The sequence below is a fragment of the Sapajus apella genome, unplaced genomic scaffold (assembly GCF_009761245.1).
Source record: "Sapajus apella isolate SASKATOON/1434 unplaced genomic scaffold, GSC_monkey_1.0 scaffold9, whole genome shotgun sequence".
Lineage (NCBI taxonomy): Eukaryota > Metazoa > Chordata > Mammalia > Primates > Cebidae > Sapajus > Sapajus apella.
In genome coordinates, this window is record NW_022436949.1 from 1,278,601 (window position 1) to 1,299,768 (window position 21,168).

The 21,168-nt window shown below is 37.5% G+C and overlaps 1 long non-coding RNA gene across 3 annotated transcripts in view; it reads left to right on the forward strand.

The window, feature by feature from the left end:
• LOC116551250 overlaps positions 1–21,168 on the forward strand; it is a 504,137-nt gene that overhangs the window by 210,557 nt on the left and 272,412 nt on the right. Inside the window, exon 2 of one of the 3 annotated variants that reach the window (XR_004268798.1) lies at positions 20,414–20,540. This is a non-coding gene — a long non-coding RNA (uncharacterized LOC116551250). Of the gene's footprint in view, positions 1–20,308; positions 20,541–21,168 lie in introns of those variants that run through there. The other 2 variants (XR_004268797.1, XR_004268799.1) reach the window with 2 other exon arrangements.

Here is a 21,168-nt window from a genome sequence, read left to right on the forward strand (position 1 = left end):
TGTGCTTAAATTCTATAATGTAAACTTACATAATATATTGCATTTTTAATACGGTTGGCTATCCTGAAATATTGGAAGACAGAAGGAGGGGCCAGTTGCTACCAAGTTTGGAGTACTAACAGGAACCTGGGCTGTCTCCCAGAGGAAGCATCATCATTTTGCTTTTTGCAGCTTCTTTAAGCTCCTTCAAATAATTTATGGATACCATCTGCTGCTATCTTCAGGTCTTTGCTTGGCTTTCTTAACAGTCCAGATGACTTGTGCTTTCAATCTAGTTACCTTTTACTTTGCCCATATAGCTACCCTATTTGTACCAGGAAAAAAATAATGATCTTTTTTAGTTCTTTTGTGCTAGAACAAATAGAAACTGGAACAGTCTTTAGAGTTTTAGAAAACTTATTTTCTTTAGTAGGTATAATAGATTCCTCTTTTAAACATAAGTCATTAATTTATGCAATATTAAGTGTTTGGTATATGAAAGATATTGTACAGATTCTTAGTTTGGGTTCTTCCAGGTGCGTATCCTGAGATGAAGATATAAATGCAAGCGATTATTCCATTTGGGTGGGTGGAGCTTAATTCTATGGGAAAATCTGAGAAAAGGAATAAAACCCAAACCTCAGAAGTAATCCATTTAAAGGGCTAAGAAACTGAAGCATTTATGTGTGGTTTCTGAATCACTGCCTAATGGCTGCTGTGGAAGGGAGGCAGGTGTTAATTTTGCATGGGCAAAGTGACTTCTCAAGATTTTGGAGAAAATGTCCTGAGACACGAAAGGAAGTTACTGGCAATTGGAAGTCTGTCAGGGAACACTGGCAGCCACGAGGCATATGGGTAGAAGACCAACAGCAACTGCTACAACTGAGCACTACACATATTATCACATTTGATCATTACAGTTCAAGAAGGAAGGGATTTTTAAATCTCTGTTCAATGAGATAAACTGAAATTCAGATTAGTCTTGTAATTTGTCCAAGGTTATATACTAATAAGGGGCAGAGTCACAATTTAGATCCAGAAAGGTGATCGTAATCTGTTGATATTCACTTGTGGTGTTTGGCAAGATATTAATTATTGGGAAAAGTTATAAATTGTAATCTCAAACCTTTTGGAAGGCCCAAAGGTTTTATTGAGGCAGGTTGAAGGCAGCTGCCTCATTAACATTAGCATAGGAAAGAGATAGAGACTAAACAAAGGCCTTAGCCCACACCCATTTATCTCCGCTCTGTTTCCTCATGTTAATTTTGTGCTGGAGGGTCTCTCCAGGAAGGATCAAAGGGGAATTACCTGTTAATAGCATCTACTCTGGGCACCAGCACCTAAAGTTTTTGTCAGTTGTAAAACCATTCTCTTAACCATGTTAAGTATCCACAAGTTTGTTAACTTAGAACCTCTGTTAGGACTAAATATATGGAAGAGCCGGGAGTCTAGATTGGCTGCATTTTGTCTTCTGAAAGCAGCCAACGGCCATCCCTAGCCCACTTGAAACACTGTAATGTTGTGAGATTACATTCATTCATCCGTTGTTGAGTCAGGGTCTGCAGGTCAGACTTCTGCAGAGGGTGACCGATGTCTCAGGCGGTGGCCCTGACATGATCTCGGTCACACGTGGTGCCCCATGTGAGGAATGGTGACGTGATACCCGTCACACCAACATCTCAGGTGGTGACCCCGATGTGATTATGGTCACAATAATCTATGAACCCAGAGAGAGTAATGTCTTCCCAAATGTCAAACAGCTACTATTTAACAGAGGCAGGGCTATGACCCCGGTTCCCTGGCATGCAGCCTGGTGACCTTTCTGTAGTCCTATCTGGTCATTCTCATTCCCTGTACAGCCCTACTTCCATCTTAGTGCCTTGGGAATTTGATCCCCTGAGCTTAGTTCTTACATGTTCTCCTTTAAGACATTCAGTGCTACTGCTTGTTTTAGATACTCTGGATGTCACCGAGGCTAAATCTGAAAGTTCCCCATTCCATGTTGTGAGATGCTTATTACCAAGCCCAGTATTATTTCTGAGAATAACCCTTCTGACTGAAGACACTTTATTATGTTTATTGATAGCTCTATTGCCTTGAGATTGCTTTGTTTGCTCCTACAATAGCGTCTTTTTACGTTGCTCTCTCTTCCTGAATGTACTTCTTTCCCTTTGTTACAGAGCTGATTCCTACTCCTTCTTATAGTAGGTATCATTTTCCCAGAATACTTCCCTTGACCCTGCTGACTACATAAAATTGAAGCACCAAGTAGCTGTTCTCTATACCACTTGTTGTTGCGATGTAATTTTTATTTTTACAAGGGTTTCATTAAAGTCTGAAAAATATAAGAGGGACCATGTCTGAGTTTGTTTACCAGGGCATCCTTCTCACCTAAAGCATAGAAAATCCTCTGTAAATGCTGTTGAATAAGTGGATGAATAAACAAACGCATTTTAATCACAAAGCACTGTCAATTTTTTTTTGTCGTTATTTTTAACTTTTATTTTAGTTTCAGGGGTATATACGTGGGTTTGTTATATAGATAAATTACATGATACAGAGGGTTGTTGTACATATTATTTAGTTGCCCAGGTAATATAAGAGTAGTACCCAATAGGTAGTTTTCTCTTCCCATGCTCCTCCCACCCTTCTCCTTCAAGTCATGTCTATTGTTCCCTTCTTTGTGTTCATATGTACTCACTGTTTAGCTCCCACTTACAAGTGAGAATATGCAGTATTTGGTTTTGTGTTCCTGTGTTAGTTCGCTTAGGATAATGGCCTCCAGCCATTATGTTCCATATTGCTGCAAAGGACATGATCTCATTTTTTTTTATAATTGTGTAGCATTCTATGGTGTATATGTACCACATTTTCTTTATCTAGTCTACCATTCATGGGCATTTAGGTTAATTCCATGACTTTGTTATTGTGAGTAATGTGATGAACATTTGTGTGCATGTGTCTTTATGGTATAATAATTTGTATTCCTTTAGGTACATACCTAGTAATGGGATTGCTGGGTCAAATGATAGTTTTAAGTTCTTTCAGGAATTGCCAGACTATTCTCCATAAAGGCTGAACTAATTTGCCTTCTTACCAGCAGTGTATTCTTTTTTCTCTGCAACTTCACTAGCATCTGTTAGTTTTGACTTTTTAATAATAGCCATTCTGACTGATGTGGGATGATATCTCATATAACCTTGAATCCTGCTTTAGTCCAGACTTAGCTCTTGGTCACAATCTTTGTCTAACACTTAAAAATACTTTCCCAGAGACCACACCCTAATATGCCAGTAAATTAAGTTAAAAGCAACAAACCCAGGTGAGTCTGTAAACATTTAAAGATACTCTATTTAAGTTGCTTTGTTCACAATAACATAGGCATACACATAAGGAAAGAACATGACCATGCCATACACATCAATTAGCAGTAAAACTGCTAAACTCCATTTTCTGAAATGGTCATTCAGAGGCTCAAGGTTAGAAAGTTACTCTCTAGTATGTCTCCACACTCTTGCAGCCATCAGTTGAAATTTTACCTGTTTTCAGTGGGTAAGCCAGTGGGGCTCTTCCCAAGCCTGTTTTTGCCACTTGCACTTGCTACAGCACTTGCATGTTTTCATTTATCATTATTTATATTTGTCATTATATTTATATTTATCATATATATTATCATTATGTAAGCCATTGAAATCTGAGCTCAAAAGGAAAGACTGTGGTTTCCATAAGCTAAGCTGAATGCTTTGAAAAGACTCAATAAGGTCCAAGTGGTTAAATGTTTAAAAAAGGTTGCTGAATTAATTATGAATGAGATGATTGTAAAAGATGGAGATAGAATCATAAATATCTGGTTGGCTTCAGATCGTCATAAGTCTTTTTAGGAGACAGATACTGAGATGATGGAATGGCGCAGTTTGGTGTGGTTTATGCAGCAATCATGAGGCTGAATTTCATTGAGGAGATGCATATTTTACTTTCTTGGTGTGTAAAATGGGAATAGAAGAACCCAACAGAGTTTTATAGATTAGGTATAGTAATGTTTTTCAAGTGTCTTGCCCAGTGCTTGGCTCACAGTAAGTGATTAGTCTGTTTTGCTTCCCATTCTGTGTGGAAGCCCTTTGTAAATGCTGGTGCATAAATGTCAGTTGTTGTTCCAAGGGGTCAGGGAGGAAGCAGCCAGGAAAGGAGCCAGATTTGGCAAGTCCGGAGATGAAACTACATAAGGGAAGAAGTCAGGTTAGGCCCAGGACTGTAGAAGGTTGATTTTTCCTTTAATTGAGGGGCTGCAGTCAGAATCAAGACACCGACAGAAGATGGGCTTGATCAGGATCACCAGCAAAAGCAAATGCTTCAGTCCCTGCTGGGTGAGGTTCTCAGCAAAGGCTGCAACCACAACATTTTTATTTGGAAGACAAAGCACAACACACAGCCCTTGATTAAAAAAAAACAAAAATATGAGGGAAAAGTCTAGTGATGCATCAAATGAAACAACTCTCCACTACACAAGGACAAAACCTTTTTTTAAAAATGAAGAGTTTGAAAGTAAATTTAACAAATTCCTATGGGTCAAAGGCTCATTCCAAAGCACTGATCGCTGACTGAGAGGTTTCACTTTTTACAAACTACTTATTATTTCTGGAGTCTCCATGGGGAACAAATCCTATCCTCTCTTTCTGCTAACAGCATTTAAGCACTCAGTGAACGCAGAACATTCTGGCATGAACTTCACCAAGTGTAACCTCTGGAGTATGGCATGCAGGCTGCATTGGGGACTGAGCATTTTTTGCATAGTGCCTATTATGCAACATCAACCATTTAAAAAACTGCCAACAGTGTTGTCTCTGCGGAGAGTATGGATGGTAGGCAGAACAGTGACAATTCAATGGTTGTGCCTGGCTTGTTGGTGCAGTGAAGAGGTTAAACTCTGCAAATACACAAATATGAACAAGTCAGCTGACTCCAGCTGTCTGTTCCACAGAATGAGTAAGATGGGGGAGATATATTAGGCAGATTTTGTTGAAAAATTCCTTTTGTGTCTGTTGTCTTAGAAATTTCTTGAGTACTTTCTTAATGAAATCAGACTTACAGTAGAAAGTAATGAGAAAAACTGGATGAATGATTTGAAAGAAAATACACCCAATGAATACTTCTTTGCCAACTTTTACATTTTCCCCTTTCTTTCATCTGGCAATTTTTGCCTCAGCAGTGAATTCCGCTGCTACCCTGTCAGGGCGTTCTGAAGGCAGGGGCTTGTTTTACTTACGCATGTATAGCTCACCCATGAGATACCCAGCATACATTAGGTTTTCAAAGAGAAAGAAGAAAAATCAATGGGAAAAAAATGTTGAAGTAATTCTAAAGAGGAAATGCTCAACCAGCACAGGAGTTATGTGCAAAATCTATGTGTAGAAATCAGTTGTTTAGAATACATATCACCCTGAACATTAATCTTTTGTCAAATATATGCTTTGAGAATACCTGCTTCACATCTGTGGCTTCCCTTGGAACACAATAGCTTGTAGATATATTGGTATGGTTCAAATTTGGTTCTATGTTTGGCAGCCAAAGCATCTCTAATCCTGGCATAACAGAAGGACTGATAGCAGAGCCATAAATTCCATCACCTTCTGTGAAGAGCCATGTAGTTCAGGAGGAGTCAGGAGAAGAGAGAAAGAGATAACTATTTTTTCCTGCATTTTTTTTAACATGTGATCACGTCTTAAAGTAAGATTTTTGAGTAGATGAAGTATCTTTGACACCTTCTCCTTTCCTTTTGTTTTTGCACCTAGTTGCCTAATTTCCCATTATTTTCACTTATCTGTGCATTCACATTCTAAAATTTCCTTTCATTTCACATTCTAAAATTATTACTCCCCTCAAACTTTCCCCTCCCAGCCCTCCATGTATAGCAGAAAGCTTCAATGAACCCTGATTGTTTGTATATTTAGATGCTTCACCCATATGTTTCTCTGATTGGAGGAATTTCAAACCATGAGATCACATCAAAATAGTGTCTGTGTGTTTGTGTGTGTATTACTCATGGCAGAGGGATTGAGGATATTGTCAAGTCAGCCTTGCCTAGAATATTGTCCCAAAATTTGCTTTCTTAAGGTGCTTCTAAATTTTTAATATTTCATTTTTTATTGGGAAATTAATTTAAACAAACATTTACTTGCTTCAATAATATTTGTTCAAAATATTTACTTTCCTTCTTCAAATTCTGAAATTATAGATTCTTCACATTCTCCAAGGCTTTTTTGATGTGGTTCCCAAAAACGAGAGAATTGACTGAGAATGGGAGAATTGGCATTGGCATACATTTTTATTTATGTGTGAATATTTCTATGCCCAATGTTCAGACATTCTTTATCTTCAACTATTTCTTCAACCATTGTAAAACTGATTGTAATCTCCTTATATGTTAAACATTATGTATTGTAGCCATTTTATATTGGTTCTCTTTTACTTGCTGTTTTTTTCATGTCTTTGATTGACAAAAGTTTTCTTGATGTTTTTTTCCCGTTACCTCAGAAGATTTAAGTTTTTTAAATTTTCTTAGCGATTACTATTACATTTTTATCATACATATGTAATATGGTTTTTAAACCATGACTAAAGGAACTTAGAAATTCTTCCTACAAAAATAAGACAAAGAAATTAGCATTTCCAAAATTTTGCTATAATAGAATTATATTTCTAGTATTTATAATTAACAAAGTATAATAATTTTTTTTAAAAAGATGTTACTTAATAGATTTGCCAACATTTTCAAACCAATTTATTTAATTTATTGACTACATTGCTTTCTTTCTCTATTCATTTTGTTTCACTGTATATTCTGAGAAGCCTTATTCCCCTTCCTGACCCTTTCATCTTGTTCGTACTCACCTCTTCTAGGTGACCTTTCTGTTGTTATTTTTGTTTCTGTTTCAATCTGTCTTGTATCTCTTTTTGCCAAAATAAACATATGTGCATATATATTTTCCAGACTTTCTAACAGAAAATGCTCTATATTCTTTATATTCTTCTGTGCTTTTTTCACGTAATGACATATCCTCTAAATCACTGTATGTGAATTCATAGCGATCTTTTTCAATCTGTTTTAGCAGCTGTATAGTATTCCATGATGATGATAAATCAAGTTTATTCTATTGGCTTTCTATGGATGGGCATTGAGGTTATTCCAATATTTTGGCATAATAAAAGTTTCACCATGAATAAACTTCTGCACATATTGTTTTAGTTTACTGACGTGTATCCTTAGGATAAATTCCTAGTAGTAAGATTGCTGAGTCAAATAATAAATGTGTGGCTTACAGTTTGCTTTTTGTTTTAATTTTGTAATTAGCCTAAGGCTGCATTGTGTTCTTTAAATCTGAGGATTCCTGTTTTCATTTTTTTTCCTAAAAAGTTGTAGTCATTATTTCTTCAAACATTGCTTCTGCTTATTCTTGAATGTATAGTTTGTTGGAGTTTCTTAATACTACAACAGCTTTTCTTTCATATTTTTGTGTTTATTAAAATTTTGTACTGCATTTTGTATAAGTTCATTAGAACTATCTTTCAGTTCAATGATTCTCAATCAATTATGGCAATTGTATACCATACTATTAATACTACTATTTTATATCATGTATTGCAAAAGTTTTTCAGTGGCTATACTTTATTTTCTGAATTTCTAATTGACAGCTTTTTTTCATATTTATTAATATTAGATTTATATCTTTTTGCTTCTTAATCTCTTGTTCTTTTAAGAGTTTGTCATTAACTCAGATTCATAAAATATTTATTTTAGGGCTGAGCATAGAGGCTCATACCTTTAATACCAGTGCTTTGGGCCCCCAAGGTGGGCAAGATAATGAGGCCCCATCTCCACACACACATCCAATTAGCTGGACGTGGTGGTGTGTACCTATAATCCTAGATGTTTTGGAGGCTGAGGTGAGAGGGTCACTTGAGCCCAGGAGTTTCAGGCTGCAGTGAACTATAATTGTGTCACTGCTCTCCAGCTTGAGTGACAGAGTGAGACCCTATCTTAATAAATAAATAATAAAATTAAATATATGTTTTGAAATTTTTTATAAATTCTTCAATATTTTTACATCCCAGGACATAGTCTTTCATTTGATGAGTAATTTGTCTGTTTTCTATAAAGGTAGTTTCTTTCTGTGTTTTGAGGTATCTGTGGTAGCTATTCCTGAGTCGAGGTTTTATTGTTATTTCCTTTCTCTCCTCATTCCCACCCATCGTTGTCTGAAAGTTCAGAGAAGTGTCACTTAATTCCTTTGGGTTTTCATTAACAAACTATGTCTTATGTTGCAAATTGTAGGCTTCATTATGAGAGGATATTCTAGAACCCATATTTAAGCCAACATGCAGCCAATTACTCAACATGAGTCTCTTTTTTTTTTTAATCTCTAGAGTGTGAATATTAATAACATATACCTCATAGGATTGTTGTGAAGATTCAATTTGTTAATATATATAAAGAACTTAAAACAATGCCAGCACATAAGAATCACTATATAAACATTTTTTATTGTTATCACCACAATCACTGGTATATTGCTGGCATATATCAGATGCTTCACAAATGGGTGCTGTGGTTATTGTTAACGATACTTTGTACTTCTGGTGTCTTTCTAACATTCAGGCCACATCACAGTGCCTTTATAATTCCTATTACCACACATTCTGTCTGTTCCTTTGTGAATCATTTCCAATGAGGCAGATTAGGTGTTTTTAGAGGCCTCATCTCAGAACACTATTTCCTTCCCTTCCATAAGAGAATCCCTGGCTCCAAAACTGGACAATATTCTTTATTCTACTGAATCAAAACTTTCTTACCTTCTGAGACAGGATAAGTGAGGATCCGTGGATCAGTTGGTGGAAGAAGCCAATAAGGGTAGTTAAAAATAGGTTATTGGTTGGCTTCATATATCTTAAAGTAATGACTCAGTGACTATTATATAATTATAACTCAAAATAAGTTTTCATCCAGACAATTAGGAATTAGAAGCTCAAAAGTTAAGAATCAAATATGTTGCCTTAGCACTAATAATGCTAGGCTGAGAAAAAAAGGTACTGTTACCAGAGAATAATTAAGGGTAAGAAGATGCTAAGCTTAACTTTGTAGGACTCAGTCTTCTGGAGTTCACCTTAAATGCTTCTACTTCTCTACACCTCTATTTTCTCATGAGTAACATGGAAATGGTAATAACTCATTATTTTGAGTTAAAATATGTAGAGAATTTGGCAAAGGGATCAATGTAAGGTAAACACTCAATAGATTTTGACTATTATATTCACATGGATCTTGGGCCAAAGAAGGGCCTTGAGAAAAATATATGGTTGGAAGAATAATTCCAGGGATAATGGTTTCATTGATAAGAAACATAATCTGTCAATTTAATTGTGAATAAGACTATGAAGTCTCAAGACAAGTGCATAAGATGAGAAGCTGGCTGAACACAGTACTGCTTTCTGATTATAGTGTATGATGCAAATCTACCCCAGTCACGGAAAAGTTAGGGGGAACATTAACAGGTGCTGCTCACATCTGGTCAGTCTCTGGAGTTTTGTCTTCCCCACTTTCTTTTCCTGGCATCGGCTCTCAAAGACTAAAGTTGGAAAGCTCTTGTGTATTGAGGCAGTGTTTCTTCTCCTTAAGTCATAAAAATAATCATGGCCAGATTATACCAGATGGTATGCGAAAAAGAAGAACCATTGAGATCAGTGGCAAATGGGGAGATTGAGGAAGACGCAGCCAGAGGGGTCCTTGCCCAGCTCTTTGGAAGCTGAATCACACAGCTCTTTCACTTGGTTACAGTGTCATTGGGGACAAACAGCATTTTGCCTATCCTTTAAATTTATGGCATAGGGGTGTTTGTCAAATATTTATAAATACCAATTTTCTATGCAGCTGAAACCCATTTATAGAAAATATCTGATAGACTGTAAATTTTAACATATAATTTACATATCTCCAATGGTAATTAAATTATCTTTGGGTTTTATATTTTTGGCACTTAAAAAGTTTTCAATATCAGAATTTAGTTTGGCTTGTTCAACAGTTTGCTTTCCACTTGGAAGGCATTAAGGGAGGAGATGTATAAATCAGTATGACAACATTGTATGTGAAGAAGTATCATGGAAAATGCTTGCAAAAGTTAGGTGTAAATAATTCCCTAATTTGTAGTTAATTTTACAGTTTCCAAGGCCAAGATGCTAAAAATATCAAGTATTTATATGATACAAGTCCAGTATCCATATTTAAATGTGAATACGCTTGTAGCTTAGGACCAAATGTAAACACTTTTGGATTGTTCACTCAAAAAGAGTTGACTAACCCTTGCAAACTTTCATGAAATTGATAATTCTATTGAAATTAAGTATCCCTCCTCTAAATACCCGGAATCCCAGATTGTGTTTTTGAAATTCATTAACGAAAATGACCGCTAAATGGATCTGAAAATAGCAATAATAACCACCAAAGTTTAATGTTGAAAAATTGGAGTTAATGTTTCTTATTCAAGAGAGAGAACCAAAGCAATTTCCTTTGGCAGATTTTGCTTTAGCTTGTCAACTGGAGAACCTGATGTCTTTGCCAAAGAAATATGCAAATATGTGTTTGATTAAATAAGATGAAAACTTTATTGCTGAGATATAGCTTTCCTTTCCATTTCTAACTTCATTCATTTCATGCTCACTGAACCAAGCCTAACTAAGACTCCATGACTTTCAATAGGACAGTAATCCTCTGCTGCTAAAAGAAACTTCCAGTGCTGTGAGCTCCCTATGAGTTCAAGATAGTGTGGATGAGTGAACCTTCTATCATTCTCTGATAGGTGCATGGGGGTTTTGGAGGTAGGGTTTGAGCATGGGTATATGCAGAAGGAGATTCTTGATGACAACAACAACAAAATTAATCCTGTCAAACTGTATGTGCCTCTGCTTTATCACCATGATTGTACTGAGGTTTTATTTTAGAGTATCCTGGATTTTAAATTGAAAGTCAAATATAATTTGCCACGAGAAGCGTGAGGTGAGTGACTAGAAAGCTGCTAGCGAGGCCCAGCATGACAAATCAGTGTCTCTGTGATAATGAGCCTCTGCAGGAGGTGGGTCACCGTGCTGCAGTTGAGTGGTTAGAAGAAGGCTGCATGGCTCTGAGTTAATGCAAAGGCCACATTCTAGATTGGTTCAACTTGTGTAATGACCAGAACCAGGCAGACACCCTTCACTTCTTCTATTGCTCAGGAATAGCAACACTATTACAACTCCTATGATTCTGTGCAAACTTTGGGCACACATAATGCAGTATCTACTAGTGCAGTTGAAGAGAAAGTCTGCCTGGAGAAACAGCACTGGAGAGATATGAAGTCATATTTCCTGAGTGCTAGACTTGTGCCTGGAATTGTGATTCATACTTTACATGTATTTTCTTATTTAATGCTTACAACTTTTATTATTCACATTTTACAAATGAGGAAACTGAAATTTTGAGAAACTGAGTGACTCACAGAAGGTCAAAAATTTAAAACAGTATAAGAAAAATTAACTTTCACTAAGCCTCTACTACATGGCCCCATGTTGTCTTCTGTGCTTGGTGTGCACATATATGAGCTCTCGGGTTAGTTTTTACCACAACCCTTGGAAGTGGATATTAGAATCATGTTTTACAGAGGAAGCAACTGAATCTCACAGATGGTAAACTAACCCAAGCTGAAAGAGGCCAGTCAGAAAACCCATGGTCCTAATCTCATCTCATGTTCAGGAAGGTGACTTCATAAGCTAAAGGATGAACTAATTTTTCAGAGAGAAACATTTGGCTTCAAGGGTGTCCTGGGAATCTCTATGTACTTTCAGAAAATAACTCACTGTTAGACTTTTTCTAGTCTTTTCTGTAGGACTGCCTCATTTGTTGCATCAGGGTTTGATAGTATGCTTAACATGATCCTAATACACTAATAAGGCATGTTACAAAAACCAACTCTATTAAATTTCCCCTCAGGTCCCCAAGGAAGGCAGGGTGAGGCACTGTCTTTCTAATTTTTGCTCACTCCCTAGCCATCTTCAATTCTTTCTGGCCACTCACAAATTTAGATAGCTTATATGCACACCGTTCATCTACTCAAGGGCGGAAAAGAATTTGCAGCTACATGACCCAATGCTGAAGAGATGGAGCGTGTAGTTACCCTGATTCCATGTAAGTCGTTTGAAAGGCCTGGATGTGAGTCAACAAGGGTGAGTGCATTCTGTTTGCTGTGTGCCTTGCAGGAGGCTGTCTGGGAATGTTGCACATAAACACAGTTCTCTCTAATTTTGGTGGCATCTTAATGAGATTTGTTCTGGTACGGAGAGCTACAGGTTTATGCCTCATTTATGGTGCTGATCATTTAGCATGGCTTTTGTTCTAGGCATCTTAAAAAATGTATCTATGACAGGTACACAGCTCCAATGATAAAAGTAATGGAAAACGTGAACTTCATCATTGGATGTCCCTTCACTCTTCACCAAACTAGGCTTCAGCAGTTAAAGATGGAGAACATCCCCTCTCAGTCCCCTGAAGGGTAGCATGGGAAGCTGAGAAATCTGTACATCAGGTTGAGAGAGCCCTGGGTTCAACTTGGACTTCTGTACTTCCAGTATTGGTTGAATTTGAATAACATAATAACTCCCCTGAAATGTTACTTCCTCATCTGTAAAGAGATAATCCTTATCCCCTTCTCAGAGGTTAAGTATTAACATGACATATCAAATGTGGAAACAGTGAGCAAAAGACTTAACATTTATTACAGGCTTGATAAAAACTTCTCTCGTTGGATGAAAGCTGTGTGACCTTAGGCCAGTTACTTAACCTTTCTGAGTTGTAGATTCTTCTTCTGTAAAACTGAAAATAATACCTACTTGATAGGATAGTTTTGAGGATTAAATAGCACAGTATAGATAAAGCACCTGGCATTGTAGATACTTCCTCATGACGGCTTTTATTGTTACAAAACCTTTGGTGGTAAAAGTGAAAGGGCACAGGTATTGCTAGGGTCACCATGCATTCTTGGTTGCCCTGGACAGAATCTGTTTATTCCTGGCTCTGGCAAAATTGTCAGTAACACACTCTTTACCTCCAAAATGTTTCAAATAAATTCTGTGCTCACTCTAAATATAACTAGTACATAGGGAGGAGGCTGACCTGTTGAGAAGGTGAGAGCATAATAGCGATTCCTTTCCCATGAGTAATGCCTACCTAGTTCTTCTAACAGGATAGTTTCGTTCTTACTAGTTAGCTATTACTAAGTTTTGCTTATTATTGCTAAGCGGATAAGCATCTGCAATTCAGAAACAAACTAAATATACAGAAAATACGTGGGCAGAGGTTTTGATGAAGTGGTTTGTTCCCTTTTTCCGGTCATTTTCCAATTACTAGTATCCAATTTTCAAGAACACACAGCTTTCATGCTACCCTCTGGCTGCCCCAAATCACTTCTTACTGCTAGTTCTAAGGGGTGGCTCATTAAGGGTCCTGGCTGCCTGGACACCCTCCTGCACCTACTCGTGATTTTTAAAAGGCTCAGTTTCTCTTCACTCAGTCCTTTGCTCCAACAAGTATACCTCCTCTTATTTTTGCTGTAGGAGTCTTCCTGAAGCTAGCTTATTCCACGTGATCTAATTGAACTCTGCCGGCTCACTCTGGGCCCATTCTATAGGTACAGAAATGTATGGATCTGTGCCTTGAGCCAGGAGTAAGAGCAGGGAGAAATATATTCCTGAGCCCTGAGTCTTCCTTTGGCACTGTCTGCAGTCTCTTCTTCCAACTGCTCTGTTTTCTCCCACGACACCCCATCCAGTGTGTTTCTCATCTATGGAGGAGTAAATGAGAAACAAAGTGGTGTTTTTTTTCTGTCCCAGGGAACCACCAAACTTTGAGAAGGATCTGAAAGGCACATCTTGGGAGAGCTAGAATCATCAAGAGGAGCAGGTATTTTGGTTTTTTTCTCCACAAATCTGGATCCTCTCCCTTTTGTTTTCAGTTTACTTCAACTTTCTCTTCAGGTGAGAGAAATCAGCTGTCTTGGCATCAGCTTTTATTTCCCAATGATTGTCTCATCTCTGGCATGTAGCCTTTGATCCTGTCCTTTGGAATGTAGGTCATTTCTCTTAGCAGTCACTGTGGAGCTGGGAAAGGAAGACAAAGCTACCCTATTATTTCAGTGTTTGCTCCCAGTAAAGATTCTCAGATCACTGTTACACAGGTAGCTGACTTTTCCTTTCATTTCCTCCAGCAGAGTAAAGACTAGGCAGTCAATTAAAAAATATAGTATGAAATATATTTTTAAAATGTAAAATAACACGTATGTATATTATAAATTGAAGATTACCAAATGTTTTTCTGAAAAGGTCTAGACAATGAATATTTTAGACTTTGTAGGCCATATACACATCTGTTGCAAAGATTCTTCCTGCTTTCCCTGTCTCACCTCTTAACAAAGCTTTAAAAATGTAAAACAAGCAAACAAAACAACAAAAACCATTCTTAGCTCGTGTGCCAAACATAAGCATTCTACTGTCACAGCTGTATTTGTTTTATTATTTGGCAGGACATATGCCTTCTCATTACCCTTCCTTTTCAAGGCTTATTTTAAAATTGGTATCATACCTGCTTTTTAAGATAAACTTTAGTCTGCTATTTCATTTTTAAAACCCATCATTTGTATTTCACAGAATCTATACATTTATTATAATCCTGTAATTTCTACTTTCTGTCCTCCTTTTTCCCACATGATAGATCTTCCTTCTATCTCTTGACAATTAAGTTTCTGTATCAGGAGTTGTTTCATATACCTAAAATTATAGGTCACAGCCTGAGACTGAAGATCACTCTGGTAAGAAGGTCATATGGGAAATGATCAGTGCTGTTGCCCAATATCGGTAGAGTCTGATTCCTCTGTTTTACTGAACCCAGAGGGGTTGGACTGATGCAATCAGATTTTCTTTAATGGGTATTTGTTTTATTTTTCCTAGATGACTGGGTAGGGACCATTTCTGGCCTGGGTGAGCTTCACATATAGATCCTTGCATATATCTGTTTAGAGCATAGTGAGTCAATTTTTTGTTGTTATAATTCCAGTATTAAATTCTGCCTAAGAAAGGTTTCACTTTTTTTTCTGGAGGCCAAGACAATGATCATTTAATTTTTTACTAGATCTAAATCAGTACCACTCTACCTCCTCTCACATCATTTTGTTTCTTTGACATTTGCTGCCTAAGAAGTTAGGGAAGAATGTGAAGACTTGAGATACAAACCCTGCAGCAAAATGGCTACTCAGGAAGACACTTTCTCTAAGCACTGGAAAGTAGAGATCCTACTTACCTCGGCCCTTGCTTATGCTTGCCTTTCATGCATTTTCTATTGCTAAGATAACAAGTGTCATGATAGATTGAAATTCAATTTTATATCAAAATAATAATAATTAAGAAACAGATGTGAAGGAAGAAAATACCTATAGTTTATATTTACTTTTCAAATGTAAGATTTTTTTTGGTATTAACATTTAAACACCTCTTTTGAATTTGTTCTCACCTAATACTGGCAATAATTCAAACATCCAACCTACCTTCTCAACCACAGAATAGGCCAGTGCCTGATATTATAGCAACTGCATATGAAATCCTTTCCAGTGTAAAGTCTTATTAACATTTAAAAAGAACTAGATCCATTCATACTTTGACTATAGAGTCAACGCCTGCTGAGCAGAACTCACTGTCTGTCATTCCCAACCTTTTCCCCTCTTTTGCATTTACTGAAGTCCTTAAATATCAGCAGCACACTAAAAGTTCTCACATAAATGCACCAAATGAAATCCCATCTTTAACTCTAGCCCTCCCGACCCATTTCCCCTGTGTTCAAATAGCACTGAGGGACTAATTTTCAGTGAATTGTCAAAAGGAAAGGTGGCAGTCCATTTAGCAGTCAGCTAGTTGCTAATTAGCACCCAACTAAAATGCCTCAAAATTTGAGTATTCCCAGTTGAACACTTTGAAAGATAAGCATTCTACTAATTTAACTCTGCTGTAGGTTGAGCCCTGATCCAGTCTTTTCACAGTAAGATGAGCCATATTCCAGTGCTTTTCAGTATTGATTTTTAGCCCCAAGCTAAAAATGCTCATCTAAACATGTCATTTTTAAATCTTTGATTGCCCTCTCTAAGGGGTACAAATTATGAGACTCTATGTAGTGGGTCGTCACACTTTGACAGAGGAATTAAAACGGACTTCCTCATATCTTTTTGAGATTCTCCAGATTTAAAAAAGAAATGCTGGGGAGGTAGAGGAAGGAATAAACATGAGCAAGATATAGTTGTTTTAAGAAGCAGATTGTCAAAGTGGAGATCTGTCATCAAGAGAAGCTGAATTTAGCTTGGTCTTCCCAGAGACAGTTATTGTCCTTTGCATATATTGGTGTATTTAGGCTGGGGACTGTGGCTGCCATTGGAACTAGGCACAAGACTGTTTCTGCAGAATCATGTAGAGCTTGACAAGACCTCTAAGTCATTTTATTCTGAGGGGTTAAATTAGCACTATTTTCAGAACTCAAGAAAAAAAAAGGGGGGGGGGTAACGTTTTTAAGCACTTACTATTAAACAGTTTTTTCAAATGGATTATAAATAATAACCTTGAGACAGAGGTGATGGTTTGTATAGAAGCCTGGACATAAATGATACATTCTGTTCCCCAAATTCCATGCCTTTTCTACTACTGAACAGAATATTGAACTCTCCAATTCTTAGTGAGAAGGAACCCAGGAGTACTAATGACATCTTGGAAGAAAATAGCATTGTCCTATTTTTTTCTTAAAGGAAAATAGGTCAAAATGAAGCTTCTATGATCACTGAATTGTAACTGCTTAAAAATTTTTGAGAAAGGTATGGAAAGACACAAACTGAACTAGGTTTAATGAGACTAAAGTGACCATGTAAATCTCTTGCCAGAAATAGTGTATCTGATCTGGGAAAGGGGCACTACTCTCTTCTCGCTGTGGTTCTTTCATGCCGCAGCTGCTATGGCAACATGGTGGGTGAGGCTGAGAAGGCAAGGCTTTTTGGAACGTTAACAAAATCAATAGATATTATAGAAGAGTTGGCATGAGTTTCTTAAGCACGGTTGCTAGAATAGGTACCTGGGGAAGGAAGATGTAGACCACGTCAGAGGCAAAGTCTTTGGAGACTGAGAGAAGAAACAAACTTTGCACCTTAGTCAGTTGTCTACTTTGTAATTTAGCCTCTGGGTAGTTTGGAAAGAAAGAAGAAAGAGGAAATAGAATCTCAGAAGAAGTTGAATTTAATTAATATGAGGACATAACTTTCTTTCCTTGACCACACTCTTCCCTCTCAGAAAAGATTTCTCTAGATCTGAGAATCAAGAGACCTGGATCCTACAGCTCTCTGTAGACAATGAATACATTCCTTTACTTCTCTGTAGCTCTTATGTTCATTATTTGATAGATGGCCTCAACTATATTGTCTCTATTCAGTTATACATTGCTCTGATTCTGTGATTCCTGTTCTCTATTAGAAAGTTTTACTCCACAGAGAACAATGCAGACTCCTAGCACAGTATGTGGTATATAGCTAGTATTCAATGAAAAAGAGTCAGATAAATGAATGAATGACTTTTTTGAGTCTGATTTAATCACCATTTGTGAGTTTCCCATTTGCAGGTCCACTATAGTACATTGCATTAGATTCAAGGTAATTATTGATTGGATGATTCCTGATTTTAAACTACTTGTGTATAGTTTCCATAAATGTCTCTAGGTATGAATAACATAATGGACTTATCTGTATACACTAACTTGACCATATAGGCCCTGAGTCTATCATGACCCTCAATTCTACCACTAGGTACACATATCTAACAGAATGCATGCCCGTCTACCTCAAAAGACAAGTATAAGAATGTTCATAGCAGATTATTCATAGCAGTTCTAACCCAAAGCCCATCAACAGTTGAATAAACAAATTGTGATATAGTCATGTAATATAATATGACAGCAATGAAATGAACAAATTACATTTATAAACAAAAACATGAACATCACAAACATTGTTCTGAATGAAAGAATACAAAGGAGTTCATGCTGCATAATTCTATTTACATATAATTCAGAAACAAGCACAACTAAATCTAGCCTTTATAAATGCATGTTTATAAGGAATATATATGGCAAAGGGATTGCCATAAGGGTGCTAACCTTTAGGGAAGGGGTAGGTGGTTCTAAGGCACAGGTCTGCTGAGGCCATCTGAGCTCCTAGCAACATTTTATTTTATGTTTGTGCAGAGTAACAGAGGAACTTACTGTTTCTAAATCTTTCTGTGATGTATATGAGATTTCACAGTAATTTTTTTCTTTTTGTTTTTAAGGAGTATATGTAAAATTCCAGGCCCCTAGTAGGCGCTGAATACATGGTGGTTACCTGATAAGCATTCCACCTTTCTTCTTCCCCTGATTCGCTCTGCAAAGCTAATCTTAAAAAGTAATGAATAATCTTGTTGTAAGTGCACAACCCGGACATCCATTCCCAGAAGAAAAGTTGCCCAGGGCATGAGCAGATTGCAAAGGCAAAAGGTGTTCATTCCTGCCTCATCTGATTGCCTCTTACACTCGCACCGGAGTTGTCATACTGGTGACTGTGTTCCAGAGCCAATGAGCACTCCAACGCATCATAATTACTGAAACACATGTGCTAAGTCACTTTTTGCTAAGCCATGATGAGAATTCTCAGTGTTCAATTGCCCTCAAAATTTCTCATCTCTTCCCTGGGGTGAGGTGCTTTGGTTTAGCAGCTGCACATGGGGATTGCATTTAAATCATTTAAGGTTTAGAGTTCAATATCTCCTAAAAGCAGCCTCTCTTCTTCTAGCATTCCTCTTCAGGTACACCTAGATTTTTTTTCTACTTCAAAGTGAGGAATAGTTTTTAAGGAGGAGGAAACTTTCAGAAATACATTAACTCTTTGAATGCACAGGTATATTTCAAAATGCTGTCTGCTTGCGTCTTTCCAGTCACTTGGTAGTAGATTTTTAAAGTCATTAGCCATCCATTTCACATTTTAGCATCAAAAGCATTAACAGAGTGAATCAGGTGTGTGGGTAGCTAAAGTTCAAAAGAAGTAGTGGAGGAGAGTACACAAAAAAGTCAAGGCCAATTTTACTTTTAGGTAACATGGTCTCTATGATATACAAACAGGGCCAGGCACAGTGGGTCATGCCTGTAATTCCAGCACTTTGGGAGGCCAAGGCAGGTGGATCACCTGAGATTAGGAGTTTAAGACCAGCCTGGCCAACATGGTGAAATCCTGTCTCTACTAAAAATACAAAAATTAGCCTGGTGTAGTGGTAGATGCCCGAAATACTAGCTACTGGAAAGGCTGAGGCAGGAGAATCACTTGAACCTGGGAGGCAGAGGTTGCCCCCAGCCGAGATCACACCACCATACTCCAGCCTGGGCAACAGAAGGAGACTCTGTTTCCAAAAAAACCCAAACAGAACCTCTCCCTGAATTCTCCCAAATGAATTGCTTATTTGGTTGGTTAAAGTTTTCATGAAACAATTAGAATTATGTCTTAGGATGTAAATTTTCTCAGAATCCCATCACATTGACAAACTTATGCTATGATACAGATGACAGATGTCAGAGCCTTTTCTGAAAGCAAGTTTTTTTCAGAGAAGTAAAAAAGAGCAGCCAATGGTATTTTGGCTGATGCAAAAAGGAAATATTTTGGATGCCCCAAACAAATTTCACCATTTAATGACTGGGCCAAGGCCTAACTCTATTATTGTTAATTTTAGAACTTCTCATTACCCCAGCTGTGTTGGATGTACAAGACGTCAATTTAGTTAGCTCAAAATTAAAGCAGGAATTTGGGACAATGGAAGAAGGCTAGGAACAACAGCGACAATCAGATTGAATCAGGTTCAGCCTCTTATGCTTAAATAGCTTTATTTTCAGAAAATATTTGATAGAGGTGAAAGAACAAGCTCCATCTGTATTTTTCAATGATAGAAGTGAAGGACTTTTCAATGCAATATATTTGGATAAATATCCTGTCAAGCACCTACTGTGGGCCAGATACAAACTGCTATTTTATAGGGACTTCTAGAATGGGTGGATGCATCTGAGGCACTGCATTGCATCATTAATCACTGTGAATTGAGTACATGGGGGCTGTGAGATTGTGCAGTACTAGACACCACAGGCCTGTGGGGAGTTTGGATGGAGATTGTCAGAAAACATAGAGGAGGCTGGACTCTCCCCAAAGTGAATCTGCAGGCCTAGCTCCCAGTTTAGACAGAGAGCTCATTCATCCATGGTGACGCTGTTGGGTGTGATTTGCCAGTCACTGAGATGCCCTTGTTTTTTTTTTTTTTCTTGCAGAACCATCTGCAGTTGGTGAAAAATAACCCACTACAGCTAGTGAACATTTCCCACCTTTTATCCTCTGGCTTCATAGGGCTGTGACAGACGGTGCCCCAGCAGGTACTATGCAGCTCAACTGCCAAAGGTGAGTGCCAGCCATCGTGATGGTCCTGACTTCAGATCTGGGGTTCGGACTCCATTTGATCTAACTCTCCTTGCTCAACCTGAGGAACTACACACAGTTAGAACTTGGCAATAAAAGTTGTTGACTGAAGGACTGGAGAATCTTTTCTAACATTATGAATCTGAAAAGAGCATGAGGGTTTGTCCTTCTAAGTTAACCTTTGTATTTTAGGTAGAGGGAATCTAACGTGCAGAAATTTAAGATCCGGATCCCTGGTCAGTCAGTGCTATTTCCATTCTGGATACATCTCTCACTTTTTTATGTCATGTGTTTTGTTGGTTATCTATGTTGTATGAGGAGGCAAAAGGTGTCTACCTTCTGGAAACTTTCTGTGTTATGTAAGAAAGTTTAGTTTTATGTAATACATATGTTAGCTACTATCATTGACCTTGGACTCATTGTGCTAAATGTTTCCTAGGCTTCTTTAGATATATATACTGATATATGCTGTTTATTTCTGACCAGACTACCTTGTCCCAGAGTGAGTACCAGAAACCATATGGAGTGGTGAAAAGGATAGGGTTTTAGGGCCTAAAATACCTAAAATGGAATTCCAATTTCCCATCTGCCAGTTATAGGATCTGTAACT